The sequence below is a fragment of the Pleurodeles waltl genome, chromosome 8 (assembly GCF_031143425.1).
Source record: "Pleurodeles waltl isolate 20211129_DDA chromosome 8, aPleWal1.hap1.20221129, whole genome shotgun sequence".
NCBI lineage: Eukaryota > Metazoa > Chordata > Amphibia > Caudata > Salamandridae > Pleurodeles > Pleurodeles waltl.
In genome coordinates, this window is record NC_090447.1 from 1,415,189,533 (window position 1) to 1,415,213,536 (window position 24,004).

A 24,004-nucleotide genomic window follows, 5' to 3' on the forward strand; every position below is an offset into this window, starting at 1 on the left:
TCTCAAGTCTCTACAGTGGGTGGCTTGCCCACTGTTCCATCCTGGGGAGTGCAAAGCCACAGTCTCTCAAGTCTCACAAGTGGGTGGCTTGCCCACTGTTCCATCCTGGGGAGTGCAAAGCCACAGTCTCTCAAGTCTCTACAGTGGGTGGCTTGCCCACTGTTCCATCCTGGGGAATGCAAAGCCACAGTCTCTCAAGTGGATAACAGTCTCCATTGGTTCTGGAGGGGGCCTGGTGCCCAGAGTGCTTCATCCTGCTAAGGAGAGAGGTAGTGGATGTATCTCTCCACTGGTTCTGGAGGGGGCCTTGTGCCCAGAGTGCTTCATCCTGCTAAGGACAGAGGTAGTTGATGTATCTCTCCACTGGTTCTGGAGGGGGCCTTATGCCCAGAGTGCATCATCCTGCTAAGGACAGAGGTAGTGGATGGATCTCTCCACTGGTTCTGGAGGTGGCGTGGTGCCCAGAGTGATTCATCCTGCTATGGACAGAGGTAGTGGATGGATTTCTCCACTGGTTCTGGAGGGGGCATGGTGCCCAGAGTGCTTCATCCTGCTAAGGACAGAGGTAGTGGATGGATCTCTCCACTGGATCTGTAGGGCACATGGTGCCCAGAGTGCTTCATTCACCCTGTGACGGACTCAGTAGCGTCAGTGCCCTTGGCGCTCATGGGCCAGCGGTGCTTGAGGCGGCGGTGCCCTGTTTAGCGGTGCTTGAGACGGCGGTGCCATGTTCAGCTGTGCTTGAGACGGCGGTGCCCTGTTCAGCTGTGCTTGAGACGGCGGTGCCCTGTTCAGCTGTGCTTGAGACGGCGGTGCCCTGTTTAGCGGTGCCTGAGACGGCGGTGCCCTGTTCAGCAGTGCTTGAGACGGCGGTGCCCTATTCAGCGGTGCTTGAGGCGGCGGTCTCCATTGCAGGGACTCAGCTGCTGGCGGACCTTCATGGCCCAGCGTGGCTTTTGCTGGCGGTCCTTCATGGTCCAGCGGGGCTTTTGCTGGCGGTCCTTCATGGCCCAGCGGGGCTGGTGCTGGCAGTGGCCTCCTGGGCTGGTGCTGGCGGTGGCCTCCTGGGCAGCTGGGCTGGTGCTAGGGGTGGCCTCCTGTGCAGCTGGGCTGGTGCTGGCGGTCTTCTCCGCCGTGCTGCTCTTCTCAGACTTGCCGGGTTCCTTGTGGCCCTTCCCCACCTTGGAAGGTGTCACAGCTGACTCCACACTCCCACCGGGACCCCTGGGAGCGGCTTTGGTGGCTGGAGTCTTCCCCCTCTCCCGCTGGGCACTGGCCAACTTCTGATGTTTCAGAGGTGGGGGACTGTCTGTGCTGTGGCTTCGTGCCACACTGGCTGCCCTGGTGGCCGGTGAACTCCATTTTCCGGTGACTACAGGCACCACTGGTCCCGAAGATGTTGTGGCTGAGGTGCTAGTTCAGGACCTATGAGACGGACAGGGTGGGGGAGGTGTGGGAAAGAGGTCAAGGTTGGACAGGAAAAGTTTTTTTGACACACTAGGACAGGTAGCTGGAGGGGGTTTGGGAGTGGAGGAAGAGGTGGTGGTTGTAGGAGGTGTTCGTTTGCTGACTTTGGGTGAAGGTGCATGCGCTGGAGGCTGTTGTGAGGTGGATGGCTGTTGGGTGGGTGTGTGCCTGCGTTTGTGTATCTTCAGAGGGGGCGTCACAGACACACTGGGAGAGGACACAGGGGACGTGTGAATGGTAGTGGAGGTGGTGACTGAACATGAGCGGGGTGTGGTGGTGGGTGTGCTGGAGAGGGTCGTAGTGGCTGTAGAGGTACTGCATGCAGGTGTGAGTGTAGACGAGACAGGGAGGGAGGAGGGAGACGAGGAGGAGGGGGACACAGTGGAGGCAGTGGATGTTGGTATGTCTGTATGTGTGTGATGCTTGCGTGAGTGCCTGTGGGATGTGTGGTGCTTATGTTTGCCTGAGCTTCCCTTGTGTGTTGACATGTGTGCATGCTGGTCTGTAGGTGTGCTTGGGATAGGCTGAGGTACAGGGGATTGGGTCTGGGTGGAGGAAGTTGGAGGGGGGAGGCTAGACACAGGGACAATGGCTGTCATCTGTGCTGAGGCCAGAGTCTGAAAAGCTCGCTGAAGGGCCGCCTGACCAGAATGAATGCCCTCCAGGAATGCATTTGTTTGTTGCAACTGCCTTTCTACACCCTGGATGGCATTCAAAATGGTAGACTGCCCAACAGTGAGGGACCTGAGGAGGTCAATGGCCTCCTCACTGAGGGTAGCAGGGGTGACTGGGGCAGGGCCTGAGGTGCCTGGGGCGAAGGTGATGCCCACCCTCCTGGGTGAGCGGGCACGGGGCGAAGGCTGAGGGGCTGCTGGCAGGGCGTGCTGGAAGGGGGGTGGTGGCTGTACCTGTAGATGGGGTGGCACAGATGTTGCCGCCAACAATGGAGCTACCATCAGAGGACGAGTCTGTGTCACTGGTCTCAGCTCCTGTCCCCGCCGTGGAGCTCCCCTTCGCCCTCAGTCCCACTGGTGAAGACTGATTCCGCAGTGTGGCCCTCCATGGCCATGTGGGATGCAGCCCCCTGGTGCTCCGGTGCCACTGCTCCTCCGCTTGATGATGCTAATGCACACAAGAACAGGGAGACCACAAAAAGGCGAGGGACGACGACAGAAGAAAGACATGTTGAGTGCATGCATTACCACTACCATTGGCGGACACGACAGACACAGAAGCCCCCTGCACTACGCCGCGCTCTTGGGCTCCACTGTTCAATCCCTGGGAAATGGCCTACTAGGCTATGGACGACATCTGCACACATAGATGACACAGGGGAATGACTAGGTGTAGTTGTCACTCTACAGAGGTGGGGTGGGGTGCCACATGGCCTGCCGTACGGAGGGACCTCGCCTACGGAACTCGCCCTGGCCTAGGGAAACCCACAGCCCACCTCCCCCACCCAGACCCCTCCACTGCGCGCAAACTCAGCAGAATGTGAGTGTACTCACCTCCATGTGGCTGCTGTGATGCCCTCAAGCGCCCATCCAACTCCGGGTCCCTCTCCACACGGGCATAGCCCATACTTCATGCTCCCAGTGTACTTACCTGTTTGTCTGGAGGACCGTAGAGTAGCGTGTACTGGGGGAGGACCCCGTCCATGAGTTTCTCCAACTCCTCCGATGTGAAGGCAGGGGTCCTTTCCCCAGACACTCGAGAAATTGTCTCTTCCAGACCGAGGTCACAGCAGCACTTGCAGTGTAGGTCCTCTCCTGTCGAAGATCAGGTATTGAGTGATTGAACAGATAGAAAATGGCGGTCACATCCGCGGCGGTGCGTACCGTCACCGCCAGCGTACAACGTCATTGGCTCCTGGGACCCATAGTGTCCAATGTTAACCAATGCAGCATTGCGCCGTGGTCTTCAACCGCCTACCACGACTGTGTAAAACGCCAGCGCAGTTACCTCACATCCCATTGTCCCACTTTAGAGGTCAGGCAGCCGCTATTTCAGGGGCCCACATGGCTTCATTTTCAACTGTGTCACACATACCTAGGCCTAGACTCAACACACATACAGGCCACTTTTTGAGCATGACTGGTGTTCTGTGTAAGCTGTGGGTACGAACCTCTGAGTTGTTTGACTCTGTGCTCGCTGTTGTCCTTCATAGGCACCGTCCGCTGGGACATGTGAGGAGATGGCGGCATCCTCCGGTGTACCGACCGTTGGTGGACCTGTCGACAATGGAGGAAAGACATGTTATAATACCATACAGGCTTGACCGTGCCACAATCCAGGAACTGTGTACCCAGCTGGAGCCAGACCTGATGTCAGCTATCCGCCATCCCACAGGAATCCCCCCTCAAGTGCAGGTGCATTTCCTTGCAAGTGGGTCATTTCAAACAACAGTGGCCATAGCATCAGGTATGTCCCAGCCTATGTTTTCCAATGTGTTGTCCAGAGTGTTGTCTGCCCTGCTGAAACACATGCAGAGCTACATCGTTTTCCCTCAGGTGGAGGATTTGCCTACAGTGAAAGGTGATTTCTATGCCCTGGGACATATCCCCAACATCATAGGTGCCATTGATGGGACCCATGTGGCTTTGGTACCCCCCCACAGGAGTGAACAGGTGTACAGAAACCGGAAGAGTTATCATTCGATGAATGTACAGATGGTATGTTTGGCAGACCAGTACATCTCCCATGTGAATGCCATGTTCCCTGGCTCAGTGCATGACGCTTACATCCTGCGGAATAGCAGCATCCCTTATGTGATGGGGCAACTCCAGAGGCACCGTGTGTGGCTACTAGGTAAGCACCTGGAAGGAAGACAGTGGGAATGGTTGTCTGGGTCTGGGGATATCCCTCCTGGTTAGTGTGTGTCTAACAGTTGTCCCTCGCCATTTGGAGGTGACTCTGGTTACCCCAACCTGTCATGGCTACTGACTCCAGTGAGGAATCCCAGGACAAGGGCAGAGGAACGCTACAATGAGGCCCATGGGCGAACTAGGAGGGTGATCAAGCTGACCTTTGGCCTCCTGAAGGCCAGGGTCAGGTGCCTCCATATGACAGGTGGATCCCTATTCTACTCACCAAAGTAGGTGTGCCAGATCATCGTGGCCTGCTGTATGCTTCACAACTTGGCTTTGCGACGACAGGTGCCCTTTCTGCAGGAGGATGGTCCAGATGGCGGTGTTGTTGCAGCTGCAGAGCCTGTGGACAGTGAAGACGAGGAAGCAGAGGAAAAAGACATGGACAACAGGGACTCAGTGATCCAGCAATATTTCCAGTGAAACACAGGTGAGGATACAAACCTGCCTAATACATGTACTTAAACACTACTGCCTCTCTACTGTCTGTCTTTTTCACCCAGTGTATGGTCACTGAGTTGTCACTTTCCCTTACGATTTCACAGATCTGGGTCCCAAAGTGTGACATCTGCTTTGATTCTTCATGGACTAGAGCTGTGTGACATAGGTATGTTGACATTCAAATGAAAGAGCTTTTTGCCACAGTTATTGCTAATACAGTATTCTGAAATCACAGACAGACTCCAGGTTGTTTTGTGCTTTAAGGGTGTTTATTTTAGTGCTCAAAATTGGAGGGGGTAGCAAAATGGTGAGGGGTGATGGCGGAGGAATGTCCATGGCAGAGTCCAGTCTATTAGTCTCACAGGTGCATTGCCCATATGGGCATAGGAAGTGGAGCTGGGGCAGTTTAAGTATGGACAGAGTGACAAAGTGGGACAGTAGGATGACAATGTTCTCATTTCTTGGCGGGGGTCTTGGCATCGTCCTCTGTCTTGTTCCTAGATCTCAGGGACCGTTTGCGAGGTGGTTCTCCCTCTGCAGGGGGTGGGGTGCTGGTGTGGTGGTCCTGTGGCGGGGCGTCCTGTCCACTAGCACCGGCGGAGGTGGTGGGCAGTTCATCGTCCAGGCTAGTGTCAGGGGCCCCTGTTGTGCCACAGTGTCCCTCCTGGTGTTGAGTACTTCCTTCAGCACCCCTACAATGGTGCCCAGGGTGGAATTGATGGTTCTGAGTTCCTCGATGAAGCCCATATACTGTTCCTCCTGCAGGCGCTGGGTCTCCTGAAACTTGGCCAGTACCGTTGCCATCGTCTCCTGGGAGTGATGGTAGGCTCCCATGATGGAGGAGAGGGCCTTGTGGAGAGTGGGTTCCCTGGGCCTGTCCGCCCCCTGTCGCACAGCAGCCCTCCCAGTTCCCCTGTGTCCTGGGCCTCTGTCCCCTGGACCGTGTGCCCACTACCACTGTCCCCAGGTCCCTGTTGTTGTTGGGGTGGTGGGTTAGCCTGGGTTCCCTGTAGTGGTGGACACACTGCTGATTGACGTGTCCTGGGGACGGAGGTATGGGCCCGCTGGGTGGGTGATGTGCTGGTGTTTCCAGAGGGAAGAAGCTCTGTAGTGGCCTGTGACTGGGTGTGGGGAACCGACTGTCCTGAGGTCCCCGATGGGCCGGGCTGGTCATCTAGATCCAGTTGGACAGAGGTGCTTTCATCACTGTGGGCCTCTTCTGTTGGTGGTGTGGACATGTGTGGACCCTCCTGTCCAGTGACGTTGGGTAGGGGTCCTGCAGGGGTATAAAGGCATGATTATTGCATCTGTGTGTGTCAAGGTGTGCAAAGGGTGGGTGACCGTGTACCCCAGTGCTTGAATTCCTGTGTGGGACCTTGTGTGATGATGGTTTAGGGGGGTGTATGGGTATGTGCAGTGGGCATGCTTTAGTGATGGGTGTCCATGCTTTGTTGTTGCATGCAGGGCTTGGTGTTGGGATGTGTGGTTTGAGATGTTGGGACATTTGTGAGGAGTAGGAGTGATGGGGTGAGGGCGAGGGTGGGGGTATGTAATAGTAAAGCTTTGACTTGCCAGAATACATTCCTCCACCTACTCCTGCGAGGCCCTCAGGATGCAGAATCGCCAAGACCTGCTCCTCCCATGTTGTTAGTTGTGGGGGGGAGGTGGGGGTCCGCCGCCAGTCCGCTGAACCGCCAGGTGGTGTTTGGAGACCACGGAACGCACCTTCCCCCGTAGGTCGTTCCACCTCTTCCTGATGTACTCCCGATTTCTTGGGTGTTGTCCCACTGTGTTGACCCTGTCCACTATTCTTCGCCATAGCTCCATCTTCCTTGCAATGAAGGTGTGCTGCACTTGTGATCCGAATAGCTGTGGCTCTACCTGGACGATTTCCTCCACCATGACCCTGAGCTCCTCGTCCGAGAACCTGGGGTGTCTTTGCCGTGCCAGGGGGTGGTGTAGGTGATGTGTGGGGTGGTGTGTGTGGTGATAAGTGTGCTGATATGTAGTGGGGTGTTGTGTGAGGTGCGTGGAAGTTATGTGGATGATGGTGTTGAGTGCCTGTGAATGCTAGTGTTGTTGCTGGTGGTGTCTCTCTCTGGCCTTCAGTCGCAATTGTGGTCGTAAGGGTTTGTGGGTGATGTGGGTGTGTGTTTTATATTGTATTGGGTGTGTGGGAGTGGTGTGTGTATGTGTATCAGGTGTGTGTATTTGGAATTGTCCAATGTGGCTGTGTTTTGTATATGTGTGTGTACCGCCAATGGAATACCGCGGTTGAAAGACCGCCGCGTGGATTCGTGTGTTGTGATAGTGTAGGCCTATTTCTGTTGGCGTGACGGTGGAGGTTTTGTTTTCGCCAGTTTATCAATGACCTTTGGTATGGCGGACTTGTGTGGGTGTCTGAATTTTGGTGTATTCCGTGCTGTGGGTCATAATAGCTGTGGCGGATTTCCGCGGGCGCAGCGGTGTGTTGGCGGTCTTCTGCACAGCAGTAAGCGACTTTTACCGCCAATGTTGTAATGACCGCCTATGTGTTGGAGTACTGTATTTCTCTTGCAGTTTTCGTCTATAATTAAGTTCAATTTAGGGGTTTATGAAGTTTTGCTGACTGTATATGCATGTGTTAGTCTTTGTTAAGCAATTGTGTATTTGGTGTTGGTTATGTCTGTTATGAGTTGTGTTTGTATTGTGGTCGTTTAGTTGTGTAGTTTGGTGTATGTCTTGTGCCATTGAAAGTTTTGTTTATTGTTTTGTGGTTAACGGGGAGGTGTGTTGTGTCTGGTGTTCGTGGGGACAGGATTCCGAGGCTTAGTTCCAAGGGAGTCAGTGGTGACTATCGCCTAGAGCTGAGGGTCCGATTGTCCTGTGCTGTTTGATATACATTAAATAAACCTTTTCACACCAGCTGTGCTCCAGCGCGTGCCTTTCTCCGCTCAGAAGAATCCTCTAATTTGCCCTTTCCTGCTGAATAATTCCATAGGCCCTGCCTTCAGAGTGGCACTGGACTGGCTGCCCAAAGGCGTGTTTGGCTGTGACCCTCACTCTAAACCCGACAGGCTGTCCTGATATTGCTGCCACCTTGTGGAGCTTACGGGTCGCTGCCAGTCCATCACCTCCGCCCTCTCAGCATGACGAGACACACTCCCTGACTCAGTCCCGTCTTTTTACGCCCCCCATAGTCTGATATGGGTCCGGGTAACAGCAGCCTAACAGGGCCGGATCTCCGGAGACTGATCCATAATTTACATCAACACCTGCACGATCACTTCCGGTGCAGACGTGTAAAGGACCTTGCTTTTCCGGGGCGGTCCTGCGTCAGGTGGACTCTGTAGGGATGGGCGGGACAACGTGTTATGGGCGTGTATTCGTTTCTCACCGATAGCTTGATTCAGTACAAGGCCCGCCTGAAGCACTCTGACTAGACCGCCCCCTGGCTTGTCAATCAGGGTAACACCAGCTTTCCCATTACCTTCCTTGCCTTCGCTTATCAACGCCGATAAGAACAAGTCGGTGACAGTAGCATCACCGAGGCAGTCGTTCTAGGATATCTTCGGAAGACGGGAGGTAAGGCCCTCTGTGGGGAACTTGGGGCGAGTTTGGATGTATATTTATCCTGCTCATCGATTTACTGCGTGACTTACTTTTGTTCTGAATAATTCCATATGTTGTGAAATCAGTGCTCCTGTGCAAGAGAGTTTTTTTTAATGGAGTGACAGTCTGCAGCGATTGTCCATATGTAGTGGCTATATCTTTACACAGACCACCACCCTACAGTGGTGTGATCATTACACTCCGTATCTTCACAGGCACACGGTGTTTCTAGGTGTGGGCTTTTCTCTTCCAAATTAATGCTGTCGGGAATGGAAGCAAACCAAGACTATGACAGAGAATGCAGACACTGTCCATAATCAGATTATACCTCTGTGTGCAGTAATAATCTGAAACGATTTACACAGATCTCAGATTAGTTCAACAATATATACTGAAATATGCAATGATCTCTGCATGTCATGAGTTTGAATTTTGTCAAGGCCAGTTTAGCCTTCCGTGTTTGAGAGTTTGGAACCGAGTGCAAATAAATCTAGTAATAGTAACACCTGTTATTTAAAGTTTTGAAAATTACAGCAGTGTGCTGCGAAGCACCAGATAACATCAAGTATTGTACTCAATTACTCTGTGCTGTTACCTATCTCTGTAAGAATGAAAAACCTATTGAAAACTCTTGTCATGCAGTGACATTCTAAATTGAATTTCATGACCAACACCGTTCTGTACAATATGCAGTTATTTAGCCTTGTAAATCCATTCACTATCCAGCGTTTACCTAGTGAAATGACTTACCAGTACAGTGCCTTACCATACACATTGCTATGCCATACCTTTGAAACAAGCATCCGATTGAAAATATTACCCTATTTAGAACAATGCATTTCACAAGGTTTTACGTAGCAAAACATTGATTCATGCACACTTGTCTCACAGTTTTAAGAAACTATCCATTTCTTTGCTTTACAATAAGTAGGGACCTACTCCACAGATACGAAAGGGGTTCTCAGCCGATACTGTTCCAATTCCAAGATGCTACCCCTCTGAAAGGAGAGAGACAAAAATTAACCACGTGTTCAGATGTTGTGTTATTGGCACTACTATACTGCACATTCTGCAGACGATACTGCCACTATGCACTCAGCAGACCAACAATTTATGTTTTTTTTTTGTTACGCACACTTCCAACATATTCTCATGGCACTGTCACAGGACGACATCAACACGGCATGATGAGAACGCCTGGCTAGTGGGAATATTGCCAGATCTTGAGTGAATTCCTGTATTTAAGCACAATAGGTTTGGTGCACAGATAATGTATTTCAGGGTTTGGCAGATGCTGCAGACAATGGTCTATCACCCATTCTTACAGTCCTAGTGACTGGGAGATGTTGAATGCTGACGATACCTCACTGTACATTTTGTTTAGCATTAAGACGTTTGCAAACGTCCATCATTTCACTTCCAGCCAAGTTGTAAGGTGGGAGGGTTGACTTGTAGCCCTGGTCAGCTTCCCCTGTATTGCAAGGCTGAACATGAACTGACTTTCATTCACGTACAAGTCTAATCAAGCTCCCAGCACATGCCTGAAACTAGCCAAAGACAGATAGATTTTGAAAAAGGAGGATAACATAGAGCCTTGAAGATCCCCACATTTGAGATAATAGGCAGTGGAGGCAAAGGTAGGTAAAGCCAATGTTTGTCAGTCTTGCTTATCTGACACCGCTGTTTCATCTCCACTCTATTTTCCAGTAGTTAGGCAGTGCCAGGCTGCGTGGAAGTGGGGTAGAGTTATTAAAATTCTTTGAACTTAAGTATGAATTGTTAAGTAGGGAAGAACTGGTATTATTACCACCTTCCATTGAGATGCATCTTCCTTCTTTTAGGGGGACAGTAAAATATTACTGTTGGGGTTTCGATCAGCGCCACCTTCATTTTTTTTTTTTTTAAAGAGGCCTGCTAGGCAGGGTCATTAGGTGAGTCAGAAAGTCTTCTGAAGCTATAATCTTATGCACTTCCTTTGGGGACAATACATAAATGCCACCAAAATGGCAGGTTGAGGTAATGGAGCAGGATAGATGGACATCTGTCCAAGTGTTCCACCTGGCTCTAAGGTTCCGTTTCGATTCCAGACTCCGAATCTGAATGTGCTGAGGTACTGCAGCTATAGTGTTCTGAAATGCTTGGTTAGGTTACTCTGTGTTATTTATTATGCTTTGGGTCAGTACCTATTTTGAAAAGTAATAAGTGTGAGGGCCCAAAGTTTTTCTCAGAAGCCCGCTACTTGTGCTTCCAGATGTCGTGGTTGACAAACACAAATACTGTTTAGTTAATCTCACCTCAGGCTTTTTTCATTCACCATCATGCACTAGCTTGCCCTTTTTCTCACTCTTGCATGTTCATTTCCATTTCTGCTTTCTGTCTTTGTCAGTGTTTCTCCGTCTTCCTCATTCTTCCCCCATTTTACGCCTTTCCTTTCTTTGTTCAGGGCTGAGTCTGATGACCAAAAATAAGTCCTGGTCTCCAAAAAGGAGTGCCAGTGAGCTCCACCTGCCACAACCGGCTCAAATGAAACATTCTGTGGGTATATGATTTTGACGTTCAAGCGTATTGAATAAATTATTGGTTGAAGAAAGGTAAATTCTACAGTACATTATGCACTTAAAAAGCAAATGAAGTATCACTCTCGGTGGCATGTTTGTGTAGCTGTCTTTAACGTTTTAACACACGGTTAACACAAATTTTATTTACTTCGAAGAATAGAAACATCACTTTAGTAACACTGTCCTTTCGATCTTCGAGTGAAAAATAATGTTTTAAACATATGCTCACTCAGCAGAAATGAAGCCTACATATGACCACTAAGTGAGAAGGTGTTGTTAATTTATTAAACACATTATATTAGTGTTCTAACACTTGTCTTCAGTTTTGGGTTAAAATCTGCCTTCTCGCAATAGTGCCATTGGAAGCACCTCTAAAAGAAACTCTTTCCTTTAGAACCAACCCTGTCCCAACAGTGTAGTGTTTTTCAGGTGTTTTATGTAGGAGATGTCTTAGGATTCATGACTTGGGAAATTAAACACAGATGAAACATATTCATGATTCGTTTAACCTGAAGAAGTTTGTTGAAATAGCTGCTTTTCGCGAAGCCTGTCTCTTATGTGAGTCTTTTTTTATATGAGCAGCGGAGCAAAATAAATCATGGCAGACTGAATCATTCCTTCTACCCCTGTTTGAATTATACTTATGTGTTTGAGACAGTTGATTCCTGCTGCAGAGAAAGGCTATTCCCCAGTCTATCAAATGGATTCTTTATATTACATTGGCAACATTCTCACTTTTTTTAAATGCACTTATTAGTTTTAAGATAATAAAAAAATCACAATTGGTTGACACATTTACGGAATGCATGTGTGCATGTACGGACGTGTGAGTGCGTGTATGTTGTGTAATGTGTATGCATGTATGTTTGAAAGTGTGTGCGGATGTGTGTGTGCATGTGTGTAGGTATTTGTGAATGAGTGTATGTATGTGTGTGTGTGAAGGAGGGCGTGAATGTAGAGGGTGTGGGGGGTTTTGGAGAGTTGGGGGGTGGGCTAACTGGAGTGGAAGGGGGGAGACCCCTGTCAGTGACAGGGAACGAGGTGGGGGTCATAATCCAGCTGGCGGTACAATGACGGCCGCCGGGCTGGAGATGGATATCTCCAGCCTGGCGGCTGTTAACGCCGTGGCGGTCAGAGTGGTACATTGGCGGTAGATACTGCCAGCATGTTGGCGGTACTTACCGCAATATTATCGATGACCGCCGGAGTCGTAATAACCCCCATAGTTCCTTCTCATAGTTGAGACAACAGGTCAGTTTTGTGTTCCTACAGGAGATACTTCTGAACACAGTGGAGCAGTCCAACTGATTAAGAAATCCAGTTTGCATCCTTTTCAACCTCATGTTTGGTATACTTGAGGCGGGTAGTTTAAAAGGGATGGCTCCTGGCTTCTAAGAGTTCAACATGTAAACACAGACTGTAATGAAAGGTGTGTGTTGGACTGTGTTCTACTAGATGACAACAGAATGTTCTTTATGAATGTGTACATCCCCAATGATTTATGGAGCTGACTTTCTTCCATAGCACGCTAGAAATGGTAACTCTTTACCTGGATGTTATGGTTATCTAGGCAGGACACGTTAATTGCTCGATTAATGGGCATACAGGCAGGTGTTTCTCAAGACAACATGAAAATGGAGTTGCCAAAGCAATTATTGAAGTGAGGTCGAGAGTTGCTGATTGATGCATTGTAGAGGCAGCACCCTCCTGCCTACTCATTCGCTAAGAACTTCAGAAATCACATGGCAGGGTAGATTTAAACACTTATTATGGAAAATGTGCCCAGACCACATACCAGCAGAGAAAATTATTCAAATATTCCCCAGTCACAATTGTAAACACATTGGCTAGGAAGAGATTTCAGGTACCCACATGAAGACTGCAAACCGGGGCTTTGGGGGGACCAAGATTTTTGGACGTATGACTGCACTTTTGCACGTATGCTTTTGTACCTTTAGTCATGAGCAGAGGGCTTTGTGCTCTAATGAATGGGATGGCTTGACAGTTAGTTAATTTTGTTGGACTCCGTAAATAAGGTATACTTTGTCAGGCACAAGTTAGAAAGACATTGATTCAAATCAAAGATAAAACAGTTTGCAGAGGAATAAGAGGCATGGCTCTGCTTAGATAACCCCTTAGCTGCTGGGTCTTTTTCCCAATAGTGCTGAGCTCTTTTTTGGCTATTTGGGTTAGTTCGTGATTAGGACTTCATAACGTTTTTGCACATAAGGTATCCATGCCAAATGTGCATCCTTTTTTCCAGTATCCTGGGGATTCTAAAGGTATCCAGAGTTTGTGAATTTCCCTGGAAGCGACTGAGAAAATAGGCAAAATGTAGCAACATTTAGATTTTGTTTTAAAGAAAAATAGGAAGTGCTCCAAATAAAAATGTATGTTGTTTTCCTAAAAACAGCATCAACAAATGGTTTGCTGTACTAAAATCACCATCTTCCCAGCTTTCAGGAACATGCAGAGCTGAATCAAAAAACCTAATTTTGTAGAACAGTTTTGGCATTTTTCAAAGAGGTAGCCCATTTTTCCATTTTTTTTTACTTCCAGTTTGTGATGGAAACCAATGTGAAACCCAAGGGTGATCCAGGAAAGCTATAGATTTCTGGAAAGTAGTCAAAATTCTGACTTCAGAAACCGTTCATATGTGTAAGATCCCTCAAGGTTTTCTCAAGGAAAATAACTGTTGAAATATTTTTTTATTTTAAAAATGAATAGGAAAAAACGGCCATGTAACATTTTGTCACAATGGCCAAATTACTAAAACAATATACTATTATGTCTACTAGACCCTTCTGGTTGCAGGGATATATAGGGTTTGTAGGTTCTCCAAGAACCCAAGGTAACCAGAGCCAACAGTTGAACTGCACTGAAAAATGTTTTTTCATTGAGTACCGAGTGTAGACCAATTCATACGGCGAAATATGTAGAGTGAGAAATGGTTATCAAGGAAAACTATGTATTTCAGAAATGGGCATAAGATATAGGTTTAGGAACAGTGGTTATTTGTACATCTCTGAATATGTGGGTACCTGTACTGTTGTATGATTTAGAGGGTACTTTTTCAAAATGTCTTCTTTCTTACACACTGGCTTACATCTGAAAGGCACAAATGCAGTGAAATCCAATAATTAATAACAAATGTTCTACTATTTTATGCTCCAACAAGTCTTCTGATAAAAATGGTACTTCACTTGTTTGGGCAGGCCTAGTGCCTATGACAGGAAACAACCCAAAATGCAATTTAGACGCATCACATTTTTCCACTCAAAAGTGACCCTTTATTTTGCAACAGGGTATGTGTAGATTTTGGGCCGTGGCTTAGAAGCACTTAAAGAAATAAGCCAACAGTACATTTTTGAAAACTAGACACCTAGGGGCATCAATGGTTGGGTGACTTTCATGGCATTCACCAGGGATCCCTTGCAAACCTCAAACTTTGATTAAAACCCCATTCTCATCACATTTCTGTGATGGAAAGTTCTGGAACCTGCATAGAGCCACAAATGTCCATCCACATGACATTCCCCCAAATCTTCCTATAAAAATGGTACTTCACTTGTGTGGGTAGGCCTTGTGCCAGTGACAGGAAATGGCCCAAAGATCAAGATGGACCCATCACATTTTCCCACTGAAAACTGACCTTTTTCCCCAATCTGGGTAGCTGCAGATTTTGTTCCCTAGCTCAGCCAGCACCTAGGCAAATCTAGCAACAACTGAAACTAGACAAGCAGAGGACTCCAGGGGCATGTGACTTGCATGTCTTTCACCAGGTAATTTTACTTTGAAGCTCTTGCAAACGTAAAGCTTTGATAAGAAACACACTTTATACTCACATTTCTGTGACAGAAAGTTCTGGAATCTTCTGGGAGCCACAAATTTCCTACCAACCTGAGTTCCCATGCATCTCTAAAGAAACAACAGTACCCCTTTTGTGTGGGTCTGCAAAGAGGCCTGGACACAAAAGGCTGTAAAGCGCTACATTGAGATAAGGAATGGGGGTAGGTGTTGGATTTGAAGCCATGGTATGGCACTACCCATGCAAACCTACAAACCACAGACATTTTTTAAACCTAGACAAGCAGGGGATCCATGGTCTTAGTTGAAGAGCAAAGTGTCCAGCTTCTTGCGGAATACACTTATTTTAGAGACAGTGCATATGTGTAGAGGCAGGTCATTCTGGCCTTTTGGAGCCAATAGCGAGAAGTCTAACCTCCTTGTTCTGGTGCTACCTGTGCTGAGCAAAGGTGTCTGTAAGGATTCTGAAATTTGAGGCAGTATTGATGTATGCTGGACCATTGCTGTGTAACACTTTGAATGCTCATGCTAAGGTACAGTTTTATATTTATTTATTTTATTTATGTTTATAGAGGGCACTTTTCACCAAAAAAGGTATCATGGGGCTAACAGCCTAGAGTATCAGGAAAAGAATAACAACTGCACTGCCACATAGAAGCTGGTGAATGTTTACTGAGGAAAAAGCCAAGCTTTTAAAGCTTTCCTGAAATAAATAAGATGTGCTGAAAAACTAAAGGAGACGGGGAGCTGACTCCAGAGTTGGGCTGCTCTTACTACAAAGGCCCGTCCTCCTTGTCTCGTTTTCTTGAATTTGGGAATGCAGGTAAGATTAGCTGATGAAGAACAGTTCACAAATCATTTCTAGAAGTGTGATTTCATAGTCTTCGTCTGTAAATTCTTGTGGATTAATGAACTACGTAAATCTGTACTAATGAAAAGACAGCTACCATTGGTTCCTTTTGTGGATTTTTTTATAGAACTGGGACCCTAATTAGGTCTAGTGTTAACCAAGACCTTTTTGTTTTATTAAAATTCTCTCTATTTCTATCCATCTATTGGCTTACTTCACTGAATAATTAGAGTCTGCTCTTTCACAAGGCGCATAATGGCAGACAAGTTTTGGTCAGTTCCAGGGACTATTATGGCAATGTGTGTTTTGTGAGATATTTTGGCTTTTTGCCAACGTTTGTTACAATAGCAGGAGTGTGGAATTTATTAAAATGTCTACTTGTCCAAGGGGTAGGATGCTTCATAAATCTACCTGTTCTGTAAAAAAAATCGACTCCCTTTGGTGCCGTGTAGTGCAGTGACAAATTATGGCAGCAGTCTCATTATGTTAGAGTTCTGATACTAGCCTCTCTGATTATGCCACAGCTTGTACTGGAGTAGGGCTTGAATACTTTATTTTGCCTCCTTTCTGCAAATCTGCATACTGGGACAGTGCTGGGACAGGAGGTAGTGGTACGCAATAGTTCCAAGGTTGTAATGCTTTTTTTAGTCTGTGCAAACCTATTAACGTACATGTTTTAAGGCAGTGGTTCTCAACCTTTTGACTTCTGTTGACCCCCACTTTATCATTACTGGAACCCAGCGACACCCACTAAGTCATTACTGGAAGACAAGTATCCGGCCTAAACATTGTTGATGATTTGAAGCGCAAAATAATACACATAAAATACAGAAACACGCATTCCATTAAACACATACACAGATGATAACACATTTCATTTAATTTGTAAACAACTATAAATAAAAAATACACATTTTGATAGGTTGGAGCTTTTCTAAATTCAATTGAAGCCTCACATCATCCATACAATAGTCTGCTCCCACGAATCCATCTGAATTACAGTACTTTTTAAAAATTTCAATTATACATTTACCACTTTATTTAGCTAAACTTTATTAATCTGTAAATATTATTTAAGTTTCTAAACCATCACAGATCCTCTGAAGTTGAGCATAGATATACTGAATTTGAGTGAATAAAGTAGAGAATTTTTATAGGGAGTAACTTGTGAAATTGTGCATCAGCATTGGGTTGAAAATAATTCCATTTTGTGTTAATCAAGTGATATTTTACACATTAAGCTACTCAATCCTAATAGATTCAATGTATTCAAAATCGTAGTGGGCACAGGCAAATTAAGTGATATTTAAAGAAGAAACGTTCGGTCAGTTTCCAATGTGATGAGGGCAGGGCAGACTTTCTGGGCCATTGAAGAACATGTGTGGCAACTGCACTACAGCTGAGCACCGTCAATGATATAATGAAAGAAGCATTTGCAACACAGTAGGTCTCGCATTTGCTTGAGTTAGAGCTATAGGCATTGTAAATGCATAACTGGACTTTTCTTGCCATATAATTTGGTCCTCTCTGCCACAAAATTCTAGTAGCAAAATTCTAGTAGCAATTCTAGTAAAGCACTTCCATTTACCTTCTTCCTCTATCTGCAGCAAAACATTTAATTGGCCCCCCTTAAATCTAGTGTGAGGACCAAGAGATGACCTTGACAGAAAGAGCACGTTGTGCGGTGAGTTATGGGCAAAAATGTTTTGTAAAAGGAATGCTCCCCAAAGCATTATGGGGCGAGTTTCTGAGTGCAACTAATATTGTAGTGTCTTGACTGTAGTGCTCAGAACAGCCCCTATAGGACACCTTGATAAAAATAGCATTTATAAGAAACATGATTATCTAACCATATAGTCAGCACCTAGAAGGCACAACGACCTGAGAACAGAATAGCAGAAAGTAATACAGTGTGACCATATATGTAGCCCCGGGAGGGCATAGTGCCTTACACATTGTGAGGCGTAGCACACCTACTGCAATACTATTTACAGAGAAGACCCTGAAAATACAAACTACTCCCAACTGTAAAACAAAAGTACCAGCCATGAGAGAGATTAAAAAGACAATGGTTGGAGAGGTTACCGTTTTGGGGTTCCCCCAACCTAGTGTGGGGATCCAGAGATGGCCTAATCAGAAAGAGTGTGTCGTGCTGAACATTTTGATGGTGGTCTCTTTTTTCCAGGACCAACACAGGCTGAGTTATGGGCACAAATGTTTTGCAAAAGAAATGTCCCACAAAGGATTATAAGGCGAGCTTCCACGAGTGCAGCAAATATTGTAATATTTTGACTGTACTACTCAGAACAGCCCCTAGAGGACACCATAGTGAAAATGGTATTTGTAAGAAACATGGTCACACAGCCATATAATCAGCTGCTAGAGGGCATAACCATATGAAAATAGATTGTCAGAAAGTAATGCAGTATAAATATGTATGTAGCCCCTAGAGGACGTAGTGCCGTACACATTTTGAGGTCTAGCAGGCCTATTCCAATACTATTACAAAGAAGGCCCTTAAAATAAAAACTACTCTCAGCTGTAAAACAAAATTCCAGCTATGAGAGAGCTTTAAAAGACATTGAATGGTAGGAGAGGTTATTGTGAGGTCTCGGAGATGACCTAGACAGAAAGAGTGCACTGTGCCGAATGTTTTGGTGGCAGTCCTCTTGTCTTAGGACCACCACATGCTAAGTGAAGGGCAAAAATGTTTTGAAAAAGAAATGCCTGCAAAGTATTATGGGACGCGTTTCCCCGAGTGCAGTGAATATTGCAGTATCAGCTCTCCCACTGTGCCAGGAGAGCGGCGTTGAGGATTTCTGTGTTTTTCACTGTTGTAACTGCTCCAGTTTGTATATTTGCAACTGCTAAACTTGTGGTTGTCATGTAAAGCACTCCACAGATCGAGTGTGCGCTATATTAAACTTCACTGTTATGTAGAGTGCGCCTCCGACCGAGTTCGCGTTATATGCAACTTCATGTACTTGTGTAAAGCGCTTCTCCAATTGAGTTTGCACTCTATGAACCTTTTTAAAAAAATGTGAAATAAATAAAAAAGAAACAACAGAATGCCCAAATCAAGGAAGAGGAAGAAACATCATATAGCCACGCAGCGCAAGGCAGCGAGGCAAAATGAAAAAGTAGTACGCCACATTAAGGTATCTTGCCAATCGTACAATAATCCATGAAATAGGCTCAGTCTCCAAGGTGGTAGCAGATCAGCCTCAAGGCGTGACAAACATAAGGAATTTACCTACAAAATCAAAGGAATTTTAAAAGTCAGGCCCAGGAACGAATGACAGTGATTAGCGTAAGATGGGTGTGGTTAGAGCTCCCAGAATAGACTGCAATAGGTCAAAAAGAGCAGCGTTTGCATGTTGCTATGCTCGCCCCAAAAACATTAGCTTGTCTATAGTGCCTTAATTAACTTTTGCTCTTTTTGTTATCTCCCACTGCATTGCATCACTGTAGTAGCCAATTTCACAGTTCATCTTTTACAGCATAATTTAAGCCCTGAAAACGAATCTGGCCCTCCTACATTAGGTACTTAAATTATTTTAAGGGCAAGTTGCTTGACTCAAGTGGCAAGTAAATTATCTGGCCCACTAAGATGGTTCCTTTCATCCTCAGTAAATTCTGTAGACATGGAACATTTGAGGGCTTCCTAGAGGTGATCAGATTCTGATCTCTGTTTGATAATGTGTTTTTTCATGCCAGAGAAGCAATGCAATCACTCCCTGATCAAAATCATGCAAATAAAGGGCTCACATTTGTCGTTTGATTGTACTTTAGTCTTACATTCAAGGCACCTGGACACCTAGCCTGCCACTTGTCTGTGGCTTCCAGTTCCTGCTTGTTCCAGGCTGATGCAGTGACACCACAGCTGCCTGGGTTTTCCCGCCAGGGTTTTCCCGACCGGGTTTTCCAACTCACCATTCTTCCTGCCAACAGAAGCCACGTCCATCACAGGACTTACTTAATGCAGGCCGCAGCTTGACTGTGCCAAAGGCAAGCCCATCTGCGTCTGTCCGCCCCCACTGCCACAACTGCTGGTCCTCCCCCCACCCTGAAGGTATACCATCGCCAACCCCCAGGTCCCTGCTTCAGCTTCTGCAATGTCATCCTAGTCTTCATTGAGCCCCTAGCCTTCGAATCCAAGGACTACACCTTCCTCGGCGACCTAAATTTCTACGACAACGACCTCATCGACAACAACACTGCACACCTTCTCAACAGTATGAGTAGCCTTGGATAGACCCAGATCGTCCACGACCCTACACACACTGCAGGACACACGCTGTACCCCATTTTCACCTTCAGCAACTGCATCAAATGCAGTCATGTCACAGAATTCACATGGACTGATCATTTCATTGTTCACTTCAGTATCTCCAGCCCCGCAACTCCACCTCCAAGATGACCAGCACCCCCCCCCCCCCCCCCAAGAGGTGAAACAAAATCTCAGAGACCAGCTGGGCAGACGCCCTCAGCACCTCCAATGCCGCTACTGAACAGGGAATAAAAAACCTCAACGCCCTGGATCACCAGTTGCGCAGACACTATCATCCCCATCACAAGCAACAACCAGATAAATCCTCCAAAAAGGCCAGCCGGTACACCCAAGAACTCAGAACAGCAAAATGAGACAGCAAACAGCTGGAGACGAGGTGGCGCACCAGCAAGGATGCCTCAGACAGAGCAGCCTGCAAGACCTCCCTCAACCTCTACCACCGCCTTCTAAGGCCCACCTGCTGAGGGCAACCCATTGTTTATTGAGGAATTGTACTTGTACTTACGTAAAGGCAGAACAGTACTACAAACTCATGCATGGTTTCCATTAAATGTTCCTTGAAGAAAAACAGGATGTGTTTAGAAAGAAAAAAAATGAAATGTTTAAGTTTCATTGTTCAAGAGTAGAAAATATTTGTATCAGCATCCACATTTGCGAGTGGTTACAGTGTCGGTGAAAAAAATTCATGTTTTGTGGCTGTAATTTGGTTGCAAAACTTTCATACGTGCCACTGCAAAGCGGTATTAGGAGTAGGTCATTAAAGGATAGGTCACTATCTGATAGTCCATTTGGCAAGTCTAAATATCAGAGGCCAAGGGTAATGGTACAAGGATTTAAGGTAATGTTCGCATGGAATATGTCCCCGATTAGTGTCTCAATCTTAGTCATAAGTCTTCTCACATTAATGCAGTGAAAAAGCATGTAGCCCAGATCTGCCTGTGTATGTTCACAGCTTCAACAAGATGAAGAGTCAATTAAGCCTTGTTTATGTGGTTTCATTGGTGTCCAATAGCTTTTATAGCTAGCCCAGTATTTGCATTGATCAAGTAGTGGTGCCACTTTGTGTTGGAGACATCTGAGCCATTTGTATTCCCATGAATGTTCAAAGGGTGGGGTAATAGGCGTAATAATAATGTTTTCCACTTTTCATTTAGGTCTTGGGTTAGTTTATTTCGTTTTCCCCAGTAATTTGTATATGGTACTTGCCACAGATTCTTTCTATTTAAATTTCTCAAATATGTAATGCATTCAGCTTTGTGTGAGAAGATGGTTTTCCTTATTGCAGACTTTAGCTTGAGGAATTGGAGATTGGTGAGATCATGATTTTGTTGTAGTATTGAAAAACTCAAAGGAGTTTCCTCATCCTGGTACAGGTCTTTGAAAATTCATTTGCTCTTTTCTGCCTAGTCTTTTCAAATAATTGAATTTTCATGTATTTGAATACTTCTGTTTAATGCAAGAGATGTTGTGAACGAACCTCAAAAGTTTATATTGAAATTTACTGTCAAGGATCTTGATGGCTCTTATTGTGTTGAGAAGCTATTTAATGGTGAGAGGTTTATATTTGGTTTACTAAGTATATTAAGGAAGGAGAATAGTTTTATTATATCATTTTCAAGTTCCAGCCACAGTGTCTTATTAAGAAGGATATTTGGTCATTCTGAAAATTGATAATTCTGAATGGTTGCTAATTTTAGGCCTCCAGAGGATTTGTGATTACTTACCGGTAAAAATCAATAATACAACACATTCTGCAAACAGAAAACATTACTTACCTGGAACAATAAATTAGAAGCATGTAGTGTTGGGGATTCACATGCAACCCCCCACCCTCCTTGGATACTGGATAGTGTAGGAAGCTATGATGAATAACTTACTGTACCTGACATACACATACCAATATAAAATAGTAAAAAGGCTTCATCAGTTCTTTAGGAAAAGTCATGCCAGATTTCATAGGTTTGATCTGTTTATATGAAACCTCAAGACAAAGCCAGTACGCCCAACCTTCTTATTGTAAAATAATGTGATAAAACAATATTCTTTTAAGGATGGATTGTTGTTAGACTGCTGTAGGCAGATATTTTATTAGGTGGAATTAAAAAAATTAACATAGTAGGCAGGGGGTTTGGTGTTAATGACCCACCCTGGGGAGTAGAACATAGGTACTACAACAGTCCTTCTTAGGCTGTCTTAGGACAGATAGTATTTTGATTCGCTAACTGTAATTGTGTATACATTTGTACTTTTATGCTGTATTCAGGATGATTACCTTGTGGTGAGCCTCCACTTTGTACAATGGTGTATGGTAACAAGCCAATGATAAAGGTTTGTAGTATTCTCATAGCAACCACATTAGCTTCCCTGCTAATGGAATGTGATAACATCATAATGCATATGAAACATGGTCTTGGTTTCCATTTAGCTCAAGAGGAGTTTTGGAAAGCAAAGCGGTTGCAAATGAGAGGCAAGTGTGGTGGCTGGGGTGCTCTGACTTTTACTTAGATAAATATCATTGGATTTGACTAATCATCGCCTCCCTCATTTCAAAATGCTAAATTCCTTATTGTATATTATGAAACGTTACAATAAAGGCAGAATGTTACAATAAAGGCAGTAGGCCTAACTTATTGATGATGAAAAGCATATGTTAAAGTCAATGGTCATTTAAGGGTAGAGTTTTATTACTCTGTATTAAAACCCACAAATGAGTGTTTTGTTACAGGTACATGGAACCTCACAGATTACCATAGTAGGCAAGAGTTTTGGTGCTGGTTACCCCTTCTGACCAACGCTGCACAGAGGTCACACAGCATGAATAAAGGCAGGTTATTTTTATCCAAAATGTTCAGAACTCAAGTCTGAATATCTGACAGAGCTGTTTCAGTGCCTCTGTGTGACCAAAAAGTTAGATTAGTTGTCTCAGTTGGGTCCTGTTAACCTTTTGATTTCTTTCTGCAGCTATAGAACATTTGAGATGGGTATAAAATTGTTGGAATCAGAACTGCCCAACAATGGTTTCTTCAACAAAGAGTAAACCCATGCATCTTTCAGGATACATGTAATTTTACCTGTCCTAAAAGAACATTAAAGATATCTGTGATGAGTTGTGCAATGTATTCTAAACCTTCCTTATTTGTCCTCCATAACCTCCGGGACACAAAGTAGGCATTATTGTCTTTATCAGAATTACAGTCTCTTGCGCTATAAATACAAAATAATGCTCTGCTCTCATGTTGCCACTCCCCTTCAGTTTCAGGGATTCAGACTTTGTGGTAGATAAAAAAACACTGTCTCCTTGTTGACTGGGAATAGTATGATTTACGAAGGGATTAATGGGCTTCTTAAAACACTTAAATAGTTCCCTCAATCTGTAATTTGCTTCCTTAATTTTAGCCAGCAAGCACACTTTATTTTTTATTTTTTATTTTGTATTTGTTTTCTTTTTATAAATTGATCAATCCTACTTTAGTACTGAATGTAAGGTGTCTTAGGCTACTTATTCCAAGCTTTCAGCGTTCCTGAACTTTCAACCCAAACGTGAACCAGTAATTAGGCTGAGTATTTTCTTCAAAAAAGGCATTGAATGTGTTATTAAACCATGAAACCCTGTCATTGATGCTGTCCTGAATGGGGCACCTCCCAACGTGTGATTATTCATGCATTTTAGATCCTGTGCAGTGAAAGCCTTAACATTCCTGCACTTTAATGTGACAGGCCTCACACCATGGATAAATTAACACCTAAGCATGTCAAATAGGAGCACGTAATGATGTGACTAGTATACATGAACATTTAAGAACTCACCCTTGGTGTCACCAGAGGTGAAAATCTAGTTAAGGATCTGTCTTTTATAATGTGTGGGTGTAGCATATGGTATCTTGTTTTACATTTGTATTTGCCTGTGCTTTATTGTTTCTTGCTTTATTCCTATCTATACACTTATTGTTTATATTCAAGTTAGTTCCATACCGTTAGGATGACAGAATCTACCTGTGAGGTTCTGGATTCTTTCGGACTTGGATACTGACCTTCAGCCTGTTGAGTCAGGTGTATGTATGTCTGTCGTGGATTCCTAAATAAACTTATGTCTTGGATAACCAACTTCTCGTTGGTTTATGAAGAAGCGCTT

General features: G+C 45.3%; 1 protein-coding gene across 1 annotated transcript in view; it reads left to right on the forward strand.

The window, feature by feature from the left end:
- Positions 1–8,097: 8,097 nt before the first annotated feature.
- DOP1B (DOP1 leucine zipper like protein B) overlaps positions 8,098–24,004 on the forward strand; it is a 604,399-nt gene continuing 588,492 nt past the window's right edge. The window contains exon 1 of the mRNA XM_069202530.1: positions 8,098–8,339. The gene's annotated coding sequence lies outside the window, so the exon portion shown is untranslated. The remainder of the gene's footprint in view (positions 8,340–24,004) is intronic.